The sequence below is a fragment of the Pongo pygmaeus genome, chromosome 2 (genome assembly GCF_028885625.2).
Source record: "Pongo pygmaeus isolate AG05252 chromosome 2, NHGRI_mPonPyg2-v2.0_pri, whole genome shotgun sequence".
NCBI classification, from domain to species: Eukaryota; Metazoa; Chordata; class Mammalia; order Primates; family Hominidae; genus Pongo; species Pongo pygmaeus.
In genome coordinates this window covers 47,317,263-47,336,566 of record NC_085930.1, presented here as the reverse complement: position 1 = coordinate 47,336,566, position 19,304 = coordinate 47,317,263, and the positions used below count along the sequence as shown (strand labels likewise).

The window sequence follows — 19,304 nt, the reverse complement described above, 5'->3', positions numbered from 1 at the left end:
AGAGAGCTTATGGTTTTTACACTCTTACTGCAGAGACTAGTAATTAGATCCTAAAACTAACTGGAAATTACCAGTCTGCCATTATGCACCAACATGAGCAATAACGAAAGGTAGTGAGTACTACAAGAATCTGCATTATGGTGGCCTAGAAAGGAGTATAGAAGGCTTTATTAATAGTAGAGGGAGAACTTTAGCTGTAGATGTAAACGCTGGACATTGAAAGATGATGGAATGAAAGGTCTTTTGGAAAGAAGCAAAGATGGTGGCCAATGGTTTAGTATGGGAAAACAGAGAAGTAGGGAGGATGAAGAAAAATATCAACCAATGGAAATAAAGTTGGTGTATATAGGAAGTAGTGAAACTAGAAATCAGAGCCATGTTATTGAAGACTAGGATGTGAATTCCAAAAGGCAGGCAGAGTCCAGATTTATTTTTTGTGGGTGATGAGAACAATAGCTATCATACAGTTAGAATGCAATAAGGATTTGCTGAATAACTGAAACACTTACAGAGAGAAGCAAAAATAATGAAAGACGTGTTTTAGAAGTTAACCTGGCTATAGTGTGCAGAGTAGATTGAGAGGTTTGAGATTAGTCAGAGATGCCAACTGAGGGGCAATGACAGTAATTTAAGTAAAGAGCAATCAAGACTCAAATACACTCATGACTGTGGGGATCAAAAAGGGACATTTCAAACAACGTTTAACAGCACTTTCCATGTCTCCTTCCCCACCAACCCTAATCCTAGTCCCAACTAGGATTGGGTAGTTGTAACTGTAAAATACCTCCTAAATGCCTGATTTCCTTTGCCTTTTGATTTGATGTTAGCAAAGTCCATTACTCCTTATGGGGTAAGTCCGGGTTGGGAAATGAGCCCTCAGGCTCACTGAAGCCTCCAACCTGTGAGAGCTTTGTTATAGTATGTTCCTGAACTACATAAATTACTCTTGATGTTTGCCAGCTTGAGCATAAACTCAGAGACACACAGACTCTTCTGTGTTCCCATTTGCGAGTTTCTGATATGCAAGACTCTGTGAGATTTCATATACCATAGAGTGTTGATCTGCACAAGGGGATTCTGGAGGAGCATTCATTCTAGGTTCTTAACTGTACCACCGGTATAGTTAGGACTGCCTCCTGAAAATACAGAGAACTCTTCTATGTGTCCTCCCTTCCTTCTTCAGTTCAACCAAATCAGCACCAAAAAGAAACCTCAGGGCAGAGCATATGCTAGCAGAGATTTCAAAACCATCCCAGACTCATGTTATATGCTTGAGATAGTCCCAGAGATCCCAAGGATATTCTGGGACTTGGTTGTTAGAAACAGCGCTCATTAACTTGCTTTTGTTGTATGCCTAATCCACCCATCATTACCTAGCATGTATCCTGTTGGCCTTTCTTTGGACAATTCCAAATTTTTTTGAAGGATAAAAATTTGGCTAATATATTACTTATATATTCAACTTCCTGGTTAACCAAGAATTGTGTGTACACATTGCTATGTTCCTCTCTTACGGCAAGTGCCCCATTTTATATTATGGTATTTGAGTGTCTTTCACTACTTACGTACCCAGAGCTCCTTCTAGATAGGACTAAGCTTTACTTTTTTCTTCATCTTCTCATTTCAGCAAAATGTATATGCCCCACAGTAGACCACCAGTACACATCTTTGGACTCTCCTGATTTCATGGATTTTGAATAAAGAGACAACCCTTTATGAGTTTTCTATCTTGAGTTCTGAGTTTCTAATGTGGAAAATACCTCTTAAATGCCAACCTCTCCTGCCTTCCCAACCAGTCAACCCCAGTTACATACAAGGCGTAATTTTGCCCTACAGTTGGGATAAAAAATGTGAACTTGACAGCTCTGCTTGTCAAACCTGTCTGTCTGCACTACACAGCTCAGAGTAGCACCATTTAGAGAAAGGGTGTTTGGAAAATTAAACAAGGACTGGGTGAATAGGAGACCTATCGGCCTGCAATGGAATGACAAGTTTCTGCCCACAAACTGGGGTTAAGACCTGCATATTGATGCTTCTTTTCACCCATTTGTGGGTAATGGGTCTCACCCCATTAGTGGGTGCATTTGTTATACCACTAGAAGCTGTTATGCATTCTCTGTAAGTCTGTGTGAGGGAGCTGTAGATATACATAAATATGTACTTGCCAACAGATCTCTGTATTTATCTGCCTGTCAGTGGGAGCAGACAGGGCACAGCTCTTTGATGGGCAAGAACTGCGGGTCAAAACCATGTTCTTCCTGCTGCTGTTGCTGCTTCGGCTGCTGCTGTTGCTGCTTCTGCTGCTGCTGCTGTGATTGCCATAGCTTTATCATTTACGTCCTGAAGGAGGCTAGGGGCAGCTTGTTAGTTCTCATTCTCACTTAACCTGGGAGGCTAGCTCTGGTCACTGACATAATTAAACAGACCTTGCAAATGTTGACTGCTAATATTCTTGTGGCCAGCAGAGATGGACTCTCAAAACCATGCTCACCTACAATCTGTAATCTTTCAGTGTTCCTTGAGAGTCCACATATCTCTGCTATCTTCCAACACTGTGTTTAATGCTGTCCTGATGCTGTCTGATCCTGGTGGATTCTGCCATCAGGTGTATTTCCTGCTGTATTTCACTGTCTTTCAGGCCCTACCCCATTCAGGATATATGTTGTCTCCCAGCAGGAAAAAATTATTGTGCTCCAAGCGTCTAAGGGAAAAAGTCTACTAAACCAAGTGCTTATTTTAGCAGCAGTTATATCCCTACAACTCTCTACAGCATTGACTTTGGTCTTCATCATCTCAATATGCAATATGCCTTATGAGGAAAAAGAGTTTTTTTCCCCCAAAGTGAAACCATACTAATGATAATAAACTGAATTTAAGATTACTTTGTGTATAACAGAGCAAAACAAGCAGAGAAGGCTTGTGTTTTTAATCTAGGCCTGTTTACCAGTTTAATTTGATAGTGGGAATTAATTGTGCAATTTGTAATATAACTACAGTACAACCACAGTTAACGAATATTCTTTATAGTCATTGCTCCTCCGTCTCATGCTTGTAAGATGGCATAGACCCTTCTTTTCTTCAAAATTCAACTTTCCTCAAGATTGTGGAATTGTTGCAAAAGAAGTGACAGGAATATTTTTGTTTCTTGGTTAGCTTTCTTGGTATCCATTTAATAGAAGTCTAACTGAAAGACACCCAGAAGTGAGCTCATCTTAGATGGTGTTTCTACTGTGCCTTTCTAAATGGTAAGTGGAAGAGCAGAAGAGTTTTGTCTCAGACCAAATTTGTAAGGAAATAGACTGATTTATCAGAGAGATGAGATGATGTGAAAGGTCTTATTTCTACCTGTCAAAAAGGTATAAGACAGATGTTTCACTAGGCAGGACAAAGACTGGACTCAAATATGGTGGTTTCTTTTCCTGTTTATTTATGTTTGGTTTACTTTTTAAAAATCATTATTATTGTTAATATCTCTGTAATGCAAACATGGCAGACCTGTTTTTCTAAAGATCACTTCCAGTAGAGTAGAAATTTGTAATCTGATCAACCAGATTGACAGACAATGAAATAAAAGTAAAAAAAGAAACCCTCTGTTACATGACTGAGCATATGCTTTTATTTTTTAACACATTAGAATTGATACTTGGGAATTACAGGTTGGTGCTTCTGTGGGAATGGGCTAGTTAACAGCCCTATTTGACTTTTTGCTAATCCTGAAAACTCAGTAAATGTATCTTAGGCTATTTTAAAGGAACATAGGAGTTTATGGTTTGCTATGAGAGTCTGCACCTGCTTAAGACACACCACAGAAACATTAAAATGTGATGATTCATTAGGAATGAAGAAATGTTTAGCTATTGTACAAAGTTTTCTCCAGAACAGTGTTTCCCAAACATCCCTGAATTAAGAATCATCAGGGTCACCCTTGAAATATGCACATTCCTGAGTCTACCATAAACCTAGAGAATAAGAAATTTTCATGAAGGGGCCTTGGCATTTGGATCTGAAACAAGAAACTAGTCAATTGGTATGATTAGGGAAGTTTGGGAAATATTGTTCTAAAAGATTTCTTAGAGAACATAGGGGAAATGATTTATTAATTTACTCATATAAAAGTGATCCTATAGTTACATTTCTTCCTATGCTTTTCCCAGGAATTCAGAGCCATTTCAAGTGAGTAAAGAAGAGTCTTCTTTTAGACCAGTGTTTTTGTTTTTTTAAAGCATCCTTGTTTCTCTATATCAATTGCCTTATGCTTTTTACTCCCAACCCTTCCTAGTAAATGGTCATCACATAAAAGTTCCTAGATTAAAAATAATGGATCCTGAGTTCTAGTTTTGGCTAGAACACAGAGCTGTGTTACCTTATATCAGTATGTACCTTCTCATCACTTCAGTTGTACTGTTAAAGAATTATGAGGTTGCACAAAAAGTAATTATACTAGCTGTACATTGTTACGAATGCCAAATTCTTCTGCAGCCTTGTTTGGGGACTGTAACCATATATCATGATTTTTGTGCTTAATGAGAATGTATGTTCAGATTTAGATATGTCCATGAGTATTTACAGAGAGTTCCCTATTTGTAAAACCAACTTGAGTCATAGTTTAGTCTAAGATAATCAACTCTTTGGAAAAATTATTTTCGGGTTCTGGGTTGCCAGAAGCATCTTCCAGGAGAATTATTGACAAGGGTTTGTCATATTGGCAGATACAGGTTTGTCACATGATGCATACTGATTTATTAAAAGAGTAAGAGAATGAGGCTGGGCGTGATGGCTCACACCTGTAATCCCAGCACTCTGGGAGGCCAAGGCAGGTGGATCACCTGAGGTCGGGAGTTTGAGACCAGCCTGACAAACATGGAGAAACGCTGTCTCTACTAAAAATACAAAATTAGCCCAGCGTGGGGGGTGCATGCCTATAATCCCAGCTACTTGGGAGCCTGAGGCAGGAGAATCGCTTGAACCCAGGAGGCGGAGGTTGCAGTGGGCCGAGATCATGCCATTGCACCCCAACCTGGGCAACAAGAGCGAAACTCTGTCTCACAGAAAAAAAAAAAAAAAGATTGAACAATCTTATGCTTTTTCTAGTTATTAACACTTTTAAGTCCATAGAAATGATAACTTCATATTGCATATTGAGATTATTATAACCTCATATTGCATATTGTGAATTATAACCTCATATTGCATATTGAGAATTATAAACTTCAACTAAATGTTGGGGCAAAATTATTTATTTATTTATTTATTTATTTATTTGAGATTGAGTCTCACTGTGTCACCGAGGCTGGAGTGCAGTGGCGTGATCTCGGCTCACTGCAACCTGTGCCTCCTGAGTTCAAGCTATTCTCCTGCCTCAGCCTCCCAAGTAGCTGGGACTGCAGGTGCCCACCACCATGCCCAGTTAATTTTTGTATTTTTTTAGTAAAGACGGGGTTTCACCATGTTAGCAAGGCTGGCCTCGAACTCCTGACCTCAAGTGATCCACCCGCCTCAACCTCCTAAAGTGCTGGGATTACAAGAGCGAGGCGCAGTGCCTGGCCGCAAAAATGTTTTTTAAAAATATTCAAAAATAGCCATGGCTTGCAGTTGCTATAAAGCTATATGGTAACTCCTTCACTGAGCACAACAGAAGAAATAGGAAAGAGAGAAAGTGCTGCTCCAGAGGTTCAAAGGTGAAGATAGAGCAGTGTAGTGGTGGGGATTTATGTTTCCTAATCTCGCTTGTCAGCCCAGCATGTCTTCAGTGTAAATACACACGTGGCAGTGGCCTATGCACTCATTCACACTTCAGGGAAGCCCATGGTTTCCTTTTCTCCTCCATTTTAGCAGTGGGCAGCCTGCAACCTTTTGATCAAGCTGACTTTGTATGTTACATGACTGAACTCAGCTATGCCAGACATCCTTAAGGAAGTTGACATTTGTGTACTTTGAAAGAAAAAAAAAGAAAAGTGAATCCCAACTGCTTCCTCCTGCCCTTTTGATTAAAAGAACGGTAAGTCAGCAGGAGAGGTGCTGCTTTTAACAAGCAGGGGTGTGCAGCAACTGATTGGTATCTTTCTTTGAAAAAAAGTAGAAAAGATTGATGTTAAACAACACTAATCAGAGTTGATTACAGGGACTGAATGAATTCATTGATGGGAAAGAACCACGCTTCCAGAGACAACAAAAGAGATTAGATAATTGTCAGGGGAAGAGTATTTGGAATAGTGCTGCTCATCTCTGACAACCAGGAATCAGTTCCCCTAGCTCTTTAACCATTCCTTAAAATAGGCATATATGTGCAATAGGTGCAGTTCTCTGCTGGGAACATTGTTCTCACCAAGCTCTTCATGGCTGTCTCTTTCTGTTCATTCAGCTCTCCGCCTTCCCTTATCACCTTATCTAAAGTAGTGCTTCCATCACAATCTGGATGGGCCTGAAAACTCATTTCTTGGCATTCCCAACCATCACTCTGTCCTCTGTCTGGAACCACCTGCAGTTCATGAATGGATCATATTCTGTCTTGCTCTGTACTTTTCTTTTTTTTCTGTTACCTATACCTAGAATCCCTTTCTATCCTGTCAAATCTTTGCCTTATTAACTTCTTCCATCCTTTAAGTTTCAGCTAAGGCACCCACTCCTCAAAACTTGTTATTGAGCCTCCTCATTAAAAGTCAGAGTCCCACGCCTCTGTTCTCTCACAGCTATTTATGCTTAACTCAATTACAGCAGGTTATTCACCCTGTGTTATAATTAGTTGGGTATTTCCTTTCCTTTCTCCCCACTAGATTGAAATATTTGGGGGCAAAAATTATGTCTTTTGTCTCTGCATTTCCAATGTTAACAAAATACATAGAACATACTTGGTGTTTAATTAATACAAATGAATGTTTGAATGAATACTCCCTACCTACCTACCTCCATGTTTTAAAATCGTTGCCTAAAATAAGAACAGAACCCAGAGGAAGAACTTCTTACACAAAATGGGTAATTCACTGATTATCTTTTTACCGAAAAGTCATGGGACAAAGGAAATAGGAAATTTAGGAGCTTTCACGCCTGCTCTTGTCTGTGGCTTCTAGATTGTTCTAGATGGCATTTCAATACAAATATGAGAAAGCAGCTTATTGAATTGAAGCTATAATTTCTGACTAGTGGATAAATGTGTTGCTTATTTTACAAAAAAATTATACTATTGCATTTAGTATTAATTATAATGCACTGTCTTTATAGGCTTCTCCTTTAGGAACTTCTAAGTACTCAACATACATCATCTGCCTAGTGATGTATTCTGCCTCCTGTTAAGAATTTTATGCATACTGAATACATCGCCTAAGTATTATAGAAGATTGATAAATATTATATAATTAATAAATAGATTTTACTTATTTTTAAAAACAATTTTACACATTAAAATTCCTCAAGAAATGTGTTTTGTTCTTATTACATAGCAACAAGCAAACATCCAGGTCTTCTCCACTCAACACATGGAAATCATCCTAGGCTTTTAAAGGGATTCATCCCAACTAGTTCACAGCTGCAACACTGTAATGTCATTTTACATTTTACTGGTAACTCGATTGAGCTTAGAAAGGAATAACTGCTTAATAACATCTGAAGAATGCTACAAAGTCAAAGGGAAGAACCTGAATCATTTTATGCTCCAAAGACGCCATTTGGACTAAACTGCCAAGTTTTTTTTACCACATTTACCCAAATATTGGCTGCACCGGTAGCTAAAAGTTGGGAGAAATTTATGGAGCTCAGGAACCATTTTTATCATTGCTATGCTGTTCTCATTTTTACTTTAATACGAGATTATCTTTTATTTAGTTTTTAAATATATTTGAACAAATATATTTTAAATATATTTTATTTTATATTTATTTTATTTTTATTTTTTATAAATAAAAAATAAATTTATTACTTATTATATTTATTTTATTTTATATTTATGAAATATTTTAAATATATATTTAAATATATTTTAAATATATTTGTTCAAATATATATATTTCAAATATATTTGTTCAAATATATATATTTTAAATATATTTGTTCAAATATATATTTTTAAATATATTTGTTCAAATATATATATTTTAAATATCTTTGTTCAAATATATATATTTTAAATATCTTTGTTCAAATATATATATTTTAAATATTTTTGTTCAAATATATATATTTTAAATATATTTGAAGAGGCAGGCTATGTATTTCCAGGGTTCAAAAATCAAAACTGTGTAAAAATGTCTTCACTTCTTCTCCTCATCCACCTTTTTCTCTATTCCCATTAGTAGCCACTTTTATTCATTATTTTTTTGTGTAACTTTCCAGTGGTCTTTTTATGCAAAAAAAAGCTAATATATATTCCCTCCTTCCACCTTCTTACATAAAAGTTAAACCACTTTATACACTGTTCTCAATCTTGTGTTCTCCAGCATCTCTTAGAGGTCTTTTGCTATTGATACATAGAGAACTGCCTTAATCTCTTTTATAGTTTTGCAGTATTCCATTATATAAATGCATCATGGTTTATTCAGTCCTGATTGATAAACAATGTTTTTCATTTCAAACAATATTACAGTGAACAACCTTGTATACAAATCATTTCATAGATGTGCAAGTTTATCTGCAGGATAAATTCTCAGAAATAAAATTATTGATCAAAGGGTTATATGCATCTTGAATTTTAAAAAGTTTTGCCAAATTGATCTCGACAGGAGTTGGATCAATTGGCAGCCCCATTGGCATATATAAAAGTACCTTTTACCCAAGCCTCAACTATAAAATAGTGCTTGGTTAAGCTTTTGGATTTTTGCCAATTGTATTGGTAAAAGATGGTATCTCGGTATAGTTTTAGTTTGCATTTTTAAAATTATAAGTGATGTCAACCATCTTTTTTAATGTGTTTAATGGCATTAGCGTTTATTTTTCTATAAGGTGTCTGTTCATCTCCTTAGCCTTTTCTTTCTATTGGGTTGTTAGTCTTTCTCTTATGTATTTCTTGCTATTTATACATTAAGATGATAATCCTTTTATCTATGTGAGCTGCATACATTTTTCCCACTTTTTAAAATTACTTTTCATATGGATTTTTTGGCCATACTGAAGTTTGTTTTTAAATATAATCAGATTTACTAATCTTTTCTATGTAGCTTCTAGATAATGAGTTATAGGTAAAAAGTCCTTTCTTATGCCAAGATTATAAAGAAATTTACCAATGTTTTCTTTTAGTACTTTTATAATTTCATTTTTTATATTGAAAGATGTGATTCCTTGAATGAGAATTTTAATCCAGAAGATATTTTAAGGGTAAAAGAGGATCTGAGGAAAAAGAAACCATACTGTTCTCAGAACTTGATAAGCTGTGGTGGATCTACTATAATTTGCATAGTACAATAAATCTCATCTCTCTCTGCTAGTAGAATACAATACAATTACAATGAAAATGAACAATCTGGATTTAAAAAATAAGAACAACCATGTTCACCCCTTTAAGTTATTCACCTTTCCTCTTTCGGTGTTGCTCTTTATTTATTTGTTTGCTTATTTCTGTGAGAAGGCCATGTGCTAGCAGAAAGAGCATAAGTTAATAACATTATTCATTGGTACAAATTCTAGGACTCTATTCAATTGAGCACTTAAATCTCACTGGTAGTAAAATACAAACTAACATTAAATAGTGCATAGAATATAGATGGCCCTTAGAATCAGAAGCTCTGAATTCATCTGCTATACTCTAGAGTATCTCTCTCTCTGCCATGATTTCCCTTTGTATAAAATGGAGAGAATGAGATTGTTACTTCAGTAACAGGAAGAAAAAAAATCGATACTTTTAATTTAAAAGTGCTTTGAACTTTATAGAAAATTTGTCCATGACATAATTAGCTGATGATATTTTCAAATTATATAGCATATGAGTTTTTGAGGGGAGTTTTATACAGAAGCCTTTTTTCCCCCATATACCAGTTAATATGTGCTTACCTTCCTCTATATTTTGTCTTCAGTTTCAAAAGCAGTCTTTCAATAGGTATCTGTTCTAGGTGCTGGAGATACAACAGTGAGCAAAACAGGCACATTCAAATAATCCTTGCTTTCAAAGACCTAACATTTGGAGAGGAGAGGCAGAAAGTAAACAAATACATACATAAAAACAAAGCATATCAGAAGTCAGTAAGTCCAATAGAGAACAATAAAGAGGGAACATAACAGAAGGTGCTGGGAAAGCACCTTCTATCAAAGAATCCTAAACAGTTAGGAGTGAGCCTTAAAAGATGTGTAAGGAGATCTCAGAGTTCCACGTATACTATAATGACTTTCTGTATCATAGGGAGAACCTGAACTAGACATATGTAAGTAATCAATCACTTTTGAACATGTTGGCTTTATTCAAAATCAAATGACAGCTTATGTCAAACTTTTCTACAGACATCTCACATGTGCTTGGGATACTCACCTCTCTCATCTCAGCCAGGCTTAGTGTCAGCCTTTAGGTAACTCTATAGAACTTGTTATTGAGAATGAAGGGTCAATGCTAGTGTGATTAGGAGCTAGTGAGATTCTTGTTCAAATCATGTGAGATGATTAACTTCAATAGATGCAGCATGATAATCTCAGCTGGAGGAGGACTCATTAAATATGAGGACCTTTTCTCTACCACTGATCTAACGTATCCCCTGTGGAGCCTAAAGACCAGAGGTTTGGTGGATTATAATACTCATTACTGAAATTATGAAAGCTAGAGAGTTGTTGACTGTGCTTTCTTCAAACCTAGATTATTGACAGAGTAATATTCCTTGATTGGCACTCGAACTCTCCTGTGATCGAACCCTAATTTACCTTCCCAGTTTTATTTTTACTACTCTCTTTCACAAACCAAATGATCTGCTTTTCCCAACGTGTGATGACCTTTTTGTTCATGCAGTTTATTCTGCTCGAAATGATTTCTCCTTGCTCTCTATACTTTGAAATCCCAAGTATCCTTCAATACCGAGTTTAAAACATCCTCAATATGGAATCTTCTTCCTTAGCCATTTCTTTAGGCCATAACTTATCTCTGTTTTATCTAGCTATTTATCTATTATCTGTCTATATATTTAGCTATCTATTAATCATCTATCATCTATTTATTTGCCCTTTTCTGAGATACTTAATATTTATTGTATAATGAATACATGAATAAATTAGATTTCTTATCTTTAGAAATTCAAGAAAGATATAAGCTGAGAAATAGAGGACAGATATGGGAATATGGGCAAACAGTAAAATAGAGATAGTTTTGAGTAGATTCTATTGTTTGCTTACAGCAAAATATTAAATATAATGTAAATGCACCTTGTTTGAATTGTTCTAGAACTAGAGGGTTTTGTCTTAAGGCTTCCCAGGCTGCTGCCATGTGTGAGATAATCTGGAAGAAGGTCTCTTTTTAGAATTTATGAAGAATACTTCTGAGCTGATGTGTTCAAGCTACATCATAAGGGTGTAGACTGTGCTGACCTCTCTCACTTGATACCTGTTGGCATGCTGAGGTCAGCTCTTACTTCCTACCTGAGCTCTAAAGGTAAGAAAGCTAATACAGTTAATAAGGCTTTTGTGCCCCTCATTAGTTGAATCTGGTATTTTCAAACATAACTGTTTTTCCTGAGGTCTGCGCAGCAGATGGCTTATTTTAAAAATTCCATTCTTTCTGAATATTTTCCATAAGTAAAAGGATGTCCCTAGAGAAAAAAAAATAACTAAGGCATTAATTTAAGAATAAGTCCCAGTACCTCAAGAAAAGGCAAGCAACAAAATGCAGCAGGTTGTTAGTATGAAGTGAATTGTGTAAATATATAGCTTGGCCTCAGTTAGTAACATGATATACTTATATCTGATGAGACTGGAGGGAGAAAATAGCACTTTAAGCCCAGAGTCGGGTTTAGTTATGAGTTGAAGGTGAAGTTTGTACTATTTAAAGTTTCATTTTATTTATAGGCCTCACTAGTGAGTGTAGGGTTTCCAAGAAAGTAGAATACATATTTTCTAACTCAGAGCTTTTCAATGTAATGAATACGATGAAGTTAATGCAAGTATTATTAATAATATGATGGAAACCTGTAACCAAACATCCAGAGTAAATAGAGCACAATGAATTTACCTGATTGAGAATCTCACATTAAAGGAATTTCTATTATATATCATAATGTGTGGGATAGGGCCTGCAAGCGAAGTATTGTCATTGCAAATAAATTCCACTAGACTTTGTAACCAGATAAAAGAAAAAGAAAGCAATCATCTCTGGAAACTGCTGTAGTACACTCAGGAATTTTCAGACCAATGAGCCTAAGGAGAGAGAGGTAAGAGGATCTAGAATGTGTTACCAACCCACAGATTGCTCCCAGTAAATCTCCTGTAGACCCAGCCTCCACCTGAACCCCTGCCTTACATCAGGTCTTCATCTCAATCTGTTGGGAATCCTTGTCTGAGATTTTATAATGTAATTGCTCTTTGATTTGATAACGGAAGTTAAGCCTATACCTTTTCATAATCACCTTATCCAGAACATATGCATTATGCAAAGGAAGGAAACTTGTAGAGCAATAATGGTGTTTTATTTTAGTTGTACTAGATGCTTTCACTTATATTATCTCAACTGGTCCTCAAGATAAACCTCTGTGACGGGTGCTGTCCATTTTAGAGGTGAGGAAAATGAAGTCTTAGATAAATTTTATAACATTTTATTTGGAATCTTATGTGCTCACTCTCTCTCTTTCTCTTCCCACTCCCCTTCACCCCCCATAGTATTAGAAAAATAAGAAAGCTCTGGACATGGTTTGGACTTCTTAGTACAGTCATGTAACTCTAATCTAGACAATAATCTGAAGGAAGATTTGGAATGAGTCTGATGTAGATTTCTTCGTCTACTTCTTAGTAGATTTGTGATATTGGGCAAGTTTTTCAACATTTCTATGCCTAGGTTTTCTCATCTATAAAATGGGAATAACAGCAACAATAATAATAATAGAGGTATTTTTGGAATTAAATGCAAATAATGTAAGTAAACTGCCCAACCTATAGAAAGCAACCAATAAGAGTTAGCTATAAAAATTATGATTGTCATTATTATCTTCTTTTCAATAACAGCAACAACAAAAGTAGGAAAATTCTTTAATTTGCCAAAAGGCAAATAAGATACTTAAAAGATGAACAGTTATAACAAGGTATTTTGCATGAAAGAGGAGGTTCATAGAACCCTTCTTCAGAAAATGATCCTCAGCAAAGAAAATATTAAAAGGTATTATAATTAATAGGTCAATTGCTTAAAATATCATACCAAGTATATCACCTTTCTGTGTTTTTCCTTCAACTTTATTAGCCTTTGAAGAAGTTCTAAGGCAGAGCTCCTTACAGGGAAGCATCTCTGTGCATTCAGAAGAGAAGAACATTTCTGAGTCCTCCAGAAACTATTTCAGTATGTATACTATAACAATTGTGGAGCATGAGGCCACTGTTGCCTTCAACTCCATGACTTCCATCATGAAATGCCATGTACTATTATGAAATAGCACAGAGATCATGTTTTTCAGGAGGCAATAGCAGATGAATAAAGAACCTGTGTAATTTAGGGAAGTGTCACATATAGCCCATGCTATTTCAACAATGTCCTGGCAACTAAAAACAGTGTGGTGGTGAAGGTGTCTAAGAAGGTATATAGCAGAACAAATGACACATAAAGCTGTTTTGGGTCCCCCCCGTTAAGGGAATGTAAAGGATCTTTCTTACTTACAATGTACAAAGCAGAAGAGACTTTGCAAACTGGACACAACCCAGCAAAAATTCGACAGTGGTTATTGTTGGGTCAGAGAATTACAAGGCTTTTTGTTGATATACTTCATGCTTTTTTAGTGTTTTCAAGTTTCTTGTAACTAACATGAATTACCATTACATAATTATTTTGAAGATGCTTCCATTTTGAAATATCATATATTAAATTTTCCAATATAGAGAAAAATGAAGAGAAAAAAATGCCTCATAATCTTGCCACTCAGATATCCCTATTGGCATTATATTTTAAACATATGTTTGAAGAATTCAAACAGAATAGAAAAGTATATAATTAGAAATAAAATTCTCCATCTTATTTTCCCCAAATACATCAAAAGTATCTTACATATACTTCCAGAAGAAAATGTTTGTGTATATGCCTATCTATCTATCATAAATATGTGTATATATGTATACTAATTTTCTTTATACAAGAGGGATTGAGCATATATAATGTCATATCCTGTCATATAGCACATTTAAGTCTATTGTTTTTTAGCAACTTTACAGTATTCTCTGTAGGGTGTGTAACACAGTTTGTGTTAACCAATCACTGAATATTTGGTGAACACTATTACTTATATAATGAAGGAAATTTTAATAATCTTTATTAAGTGTCTTCTATACCTATGTCTAAAGTAAGCCAAAACCTCTCTGCTTATTATATGGTTACAGGGAAAAATCATTATATTTATGTGTATGTATGTGAAAGTTAGAAAAGATTTCCTTGAACCTTAATTTTATAGTATAAAAATTTTACAGTCTAAAATGACAGAATGGCCACAGGCAAAATGGATAATGTCTCTTTGTGATCCTGGCTGAATTGTGGCCTCACATGGAAGTTGGCTTACTTCTTGAGAGTTTTAATGCAGTCACTGATTACAGTGTCTGAGATTTTACTGCAATTTCCATTTGAGTTAAAACTGATTTTGTCTTCAAAATAAAAGCCTTTAAAGACAGGGAAAATAATTATTTTTCCCATGGCAGGAAATCTAAATCCTTTCATTTTATCTCCTAACATAAAAAAGAAAAGTACTAAGAAATTACTGAAAAGTTGATGCAAAAGCAAAACCTGTATTGAATATTGGAGCTATGGAACTTTATTCTCCAAGTATATACCTGCTAATGTCCCATGTATCCAAAACAGAGAGAGCCAGATGTAGAAAAATAACTTACACCAAGGCTTTTTGTGATGCTAGTAAAAAGGCAGCTAGGGCCTTGTGAAACCATGTTGCCGCAGGTTAAAAACCAAAAAAAAAACTTACCCATGTGCTTTTGAATTGGAAGAAGAATTTTGTTTGTGGGCCTTGGCATGATCACTTTATGTAAAACGTGGAGATTGTACAACTCTAGTATAGAACAGTAAATGCACAAACAAGCCATATTCTAACCTTGAAAGTGTGACTGCTTTCAATGGCACAGTGTATCAAGGTCAAGAGAAGCTACCCTCAGCAGATGGAAAACTTTCAAAGTAAAAAAGCTTCCTTTACATTTAAAATATATTGAGTTACACATGATTTCTAAGGAATACTTGGTCGTTCTAGTTATAACCGTGGCTCACTTTTGTTATCATGTGTCAAGTAACTGACTCGTATATTTTCCTGGCAGATGTTTTCTGTGGAAAGGCAGGAAAAGAGAGGTGAAGGAACAAGGCATCCCTCAATATCGTGCAATAAACCCACTAGGGGTCACTACTTTCAGTAGGACTGTGGAGAAGAAAATGTCAGAGGACACATTTGTGTCTTGGCATAAAATAGATTTCATGACACCTTGACTTTTCACCTTTTATGCATATGGAGAACTGCTTAGGAGGCTCCAATGCTTATCTGTGCCTGTGGGCCTTTATATATATATTTTTTTTATTTTGAATTTGCTTTAGGATTGGGTCGGGCAGTATTTATATTTGAACTGTATTTTGCTCAGAAATAGTTTGTTGAAGCTATTCTGTAACATGTATCTCCCTTAACTTTTAAAATACCATGCAATGAAATGATTAAAAGTGTTCGAGTGCTTTGGTAATGCAATGCATTCAGAAGGCTTGATCTCACATCCTGTGTAAGGAGTTATGATTGAGCTTTAGAGATGAGATGCCACATGCTTTCATGTCAGTGTTATGGAAGTGATTTTCTTCTTTCTTGTTTCTTTCCTGCCTCTCATTCTGTGTTCTTTCTCTCCTCTTGCTCTTCCTCTCTCTCAGTTTCATGAAAATTCATTTATCTGTGACATTTAAAGACTCTGTCTGAGAGGTGTCTGGAGCTGTGGCCGGCTGTGTACATCAATAGTTTCTTAGAATCTGGCACTCTGTCAATATTTGGGGGCCTCGATAACCGCACTTAAATGCAGAGCCTGCCAGCCATCATGCTCTTAGTGTCTCAGTAATGTCTCTGAATGAATGGATATTAGCATGTCAAATCCTTTCACAACTGGCAACACTTGGTAGACAATATATAGGTATCTTGCATTTGCCTTCTACACCTTTCTGTTTGCCTGCCTCATTTATATGATGTCATGTTTCCCATTACTTATAAAAATAGGAATCTTCAAAAAGCAGTATTATAAAAATTGAAGTAAATGGCATCATTGTGCATTCTAAGTTTGGTGGGTTTTATAGTATACATGGTGATGGCATATAGGCAGTACTTTTTAAGATTATATTCTAGGTCATTTTCATTTGTTTGATTTTGTTTGTATTTTTGCTTAGGTTATGATATTTGGGCCAAAATTGTTGTTGCTGTTTTATAGTAGAAATATGTATGGCTCTAAGGCCATTGAGACCTTCTAGGTGAAATCTCCATAGCTTCTGTGTGAGCCTAGTGTTAGAGAAATTTGGCTACATAAAGAAAAAATATTACTGTGTTGGAGAGATAAGGTTGTTCTCTGAAACAAAAACTATTTACATTTTCAAACGTTTCTCAGTTGTCCTCCCTACACTATCAGTTAAATGTCCCATTTATAAATTGAATAATTGAAGCATTATTATGTCAACTTTCCCATGAACTGCCCTAGATGATAGCATATTGGACTTTCAAGGTCTACAAGAGAGACCAGTGTTACGGCAACATGTTTGTTATTGAACTGCTGTGAGCTCTTAACCCATGTGTAACCTTGACCGTATCTTGTGACAAGAATACATCAGGAATATGAACTCTAAAGGAAGGAATGGGAAAGATGAGAGCTTACCAAATACCAGTCCTATCTTAGAGATCTGTGTCCAACCTAGGATAAGCATGCAAGACTTTGCCCAGTTTTTAGTCATGCTCAGATCAAGTAACCCAGGTTTCCAGATATCCAAGGGAATACCCTGGAACTCTTAATGCTCCTTGGAGGAATCATTAATGGCCTCTTCCCTGGACTCATTGAACCAGCAGTAACTCCTAAGTTGGATGGATCTCAATCTTGATTTCAATTGAGGTCTCTAACATTTGAGTACTTGCTTTTCATGTAGGTGCTCAGGATCTGCTATATACCATAGATTTTAAGGTGACTTGTTGAGACTGAGAAAAGAAATGTCTAACGAACAGTATTAATGCAGTCTTAATACAACTCAGGACCTATATGACCTTTAGTTTCTCATCAGAAAGGGAAATTTACATGTTATTGCCTCATAATTATGAGCCTTTTGTAGGGCTAACAGTGCATTTGACCAGCTATAAATGTGGCCTCCAGATATTATGTCATATTTATAGAAGTTATTTTTTAAGTCCAATCAGTCATTGCCTTTGGTAGAAGGAAGTTCCCTTTGGAGTGTTGTACTAAACTAGGCAGCATGGATGGACAAATGAATTTCCCAAGGGCTTCAACTACCAGAAATCATCTGGTAACATAAGGGCTGACCCCAAAGTTTTTTAAATGAAAAAAGAAGCATGAAGGTTGAAAGAATAAGAAAAAGGAAAATATTATATAAGTATACATGGATTTATGACACGGCCTGCATCAAGAGATTTGGTATTGTTTTCCTAATTCTTATACATTAGACTAACATGCACAGCTTCTAATGAAGAAACACAAATGCTCTGCTGCCCCTATCTATAGTTAGATCTCTTTTTGTGGTCCCAGAATGAAGGCAAATAAAACATAACTTACACAGCATTAACCATAATTTTTTATACTGCCAAAACTTCACCTCAAGATATAATAGAGAACATTTTTGGTATTTTCCGTGGGTGGCTTAGAAACATGCCTTTATTATTGTCAATAAGACTTACTTGCTAGACTAAGACCTTACCCTCTTTTTGCTGTGGATTCAGAATTTAATGAGTATACATTATCTGTTCTTTATTATATACTGTTTGTTTTATGCTAGACACTAATCCTTTCTGGAGCAGAGGAAGAAACAGGGATGAGATGAGAACATAGAATTAGCCTGCAGAATATATTTTAATAATATATTGGGAGGCCGAGGCGGGCGGATCACAACATCAGGAGATCGAGACCATCTTGGCCAACATAGTGAAACCCCGTCTCTACTAAAATACAAAAAATTAGCCGGGTGTAGTGACACGTGCCTGTAATCCCAGCTACTTGGGAGGCTGAGGCAGGGGAATCGCTTGAACCCGGGCGGCGGAGGTTGCAATGAGCTGAGATCGCACCACTGCACTCCAGCCAGGTGACAGAGCAAGACTCTGTCTCAAAAAAAAAAAAAGAATATGAGAAATTATGTTTGCTTGTAGATCACTATAGACACACTTTGGAACTACATTTTAATTTATGGGTTGCAATTTAACCATCTCTTTTCAATTAATACTAAAATGTTTTTTGCCTAAAGTAGGCAAGATTTGGATTCTTCTTCTTTAGAAATCCTGGCAACTTCCTCAGCTCTTTCTTCTTTAGTATATACTTTGTCTACTGATCACATAGTAAAGTGAGAGAAATGAGAACAGTGGGACATATGTGTTGATGGAATATGCCTGATTCTACCTCAGCAAGGTAGGCACATGTATTGACTTTAGCCTTGACTTCTCCTGCTAAAAAAGAAGTAGCTGTCTGACTGTCTGGCTGGAAATCAACAGAACACTTGAAGGAGTTGTCTAAAAGGTCTACCTTAACACAATGTAAAATCTACTATATTACGGAGATGAGTTTTGTTGATGTTGCTGTGATGCCTAATGATAGGCACCACTCAACAGAGAGACCCACACCCTTGCTCCAAAAGACACTGAGGTAAACAGACTATCTATGACCAGTTATATGTTTTTAGTCACAGAGACACCTTTATTCCCAAATCTCCTAGGCCAGGCGCAGTGGCTCACGCCTGTAATCCCAGCACTTTGGGAGGCCAAGGTGGGTGGATCACCGGAGGTCGAGAGATCAAGACCAGCCTCACCAACATGGACAAACCCTGTCTCTACTAAAAATACAAAATTAGCCATGTGTGGTGGCGCTTGCCCGTAATCCCAGCTACTCAGGAGGCTGAGGCAGGAGAATCGCTTAAACCCCAGAGGCAGAGATTGCAGTGAGCCGAGATCACGCCATTGCACTCCAGCCTGGACAACAAGAGCGAAACAACGTCT

General features: G+C 36.3%; 1 protein-coding gene across 10 annotated transcripts in view; it reads left to right on the top strand.

Moving 5' to 3' along the window:
• The window catches only part of ZBTB20 (zinc finger and BTB domain containing 20), an 838,685-nt gene that overhangs the window by 538,704 nt on the left and 280,677 nt on the right, over positions 1 to 19,304 (top strand). The gene's annotated exons all lie outside the window — the stretch shown is intronic.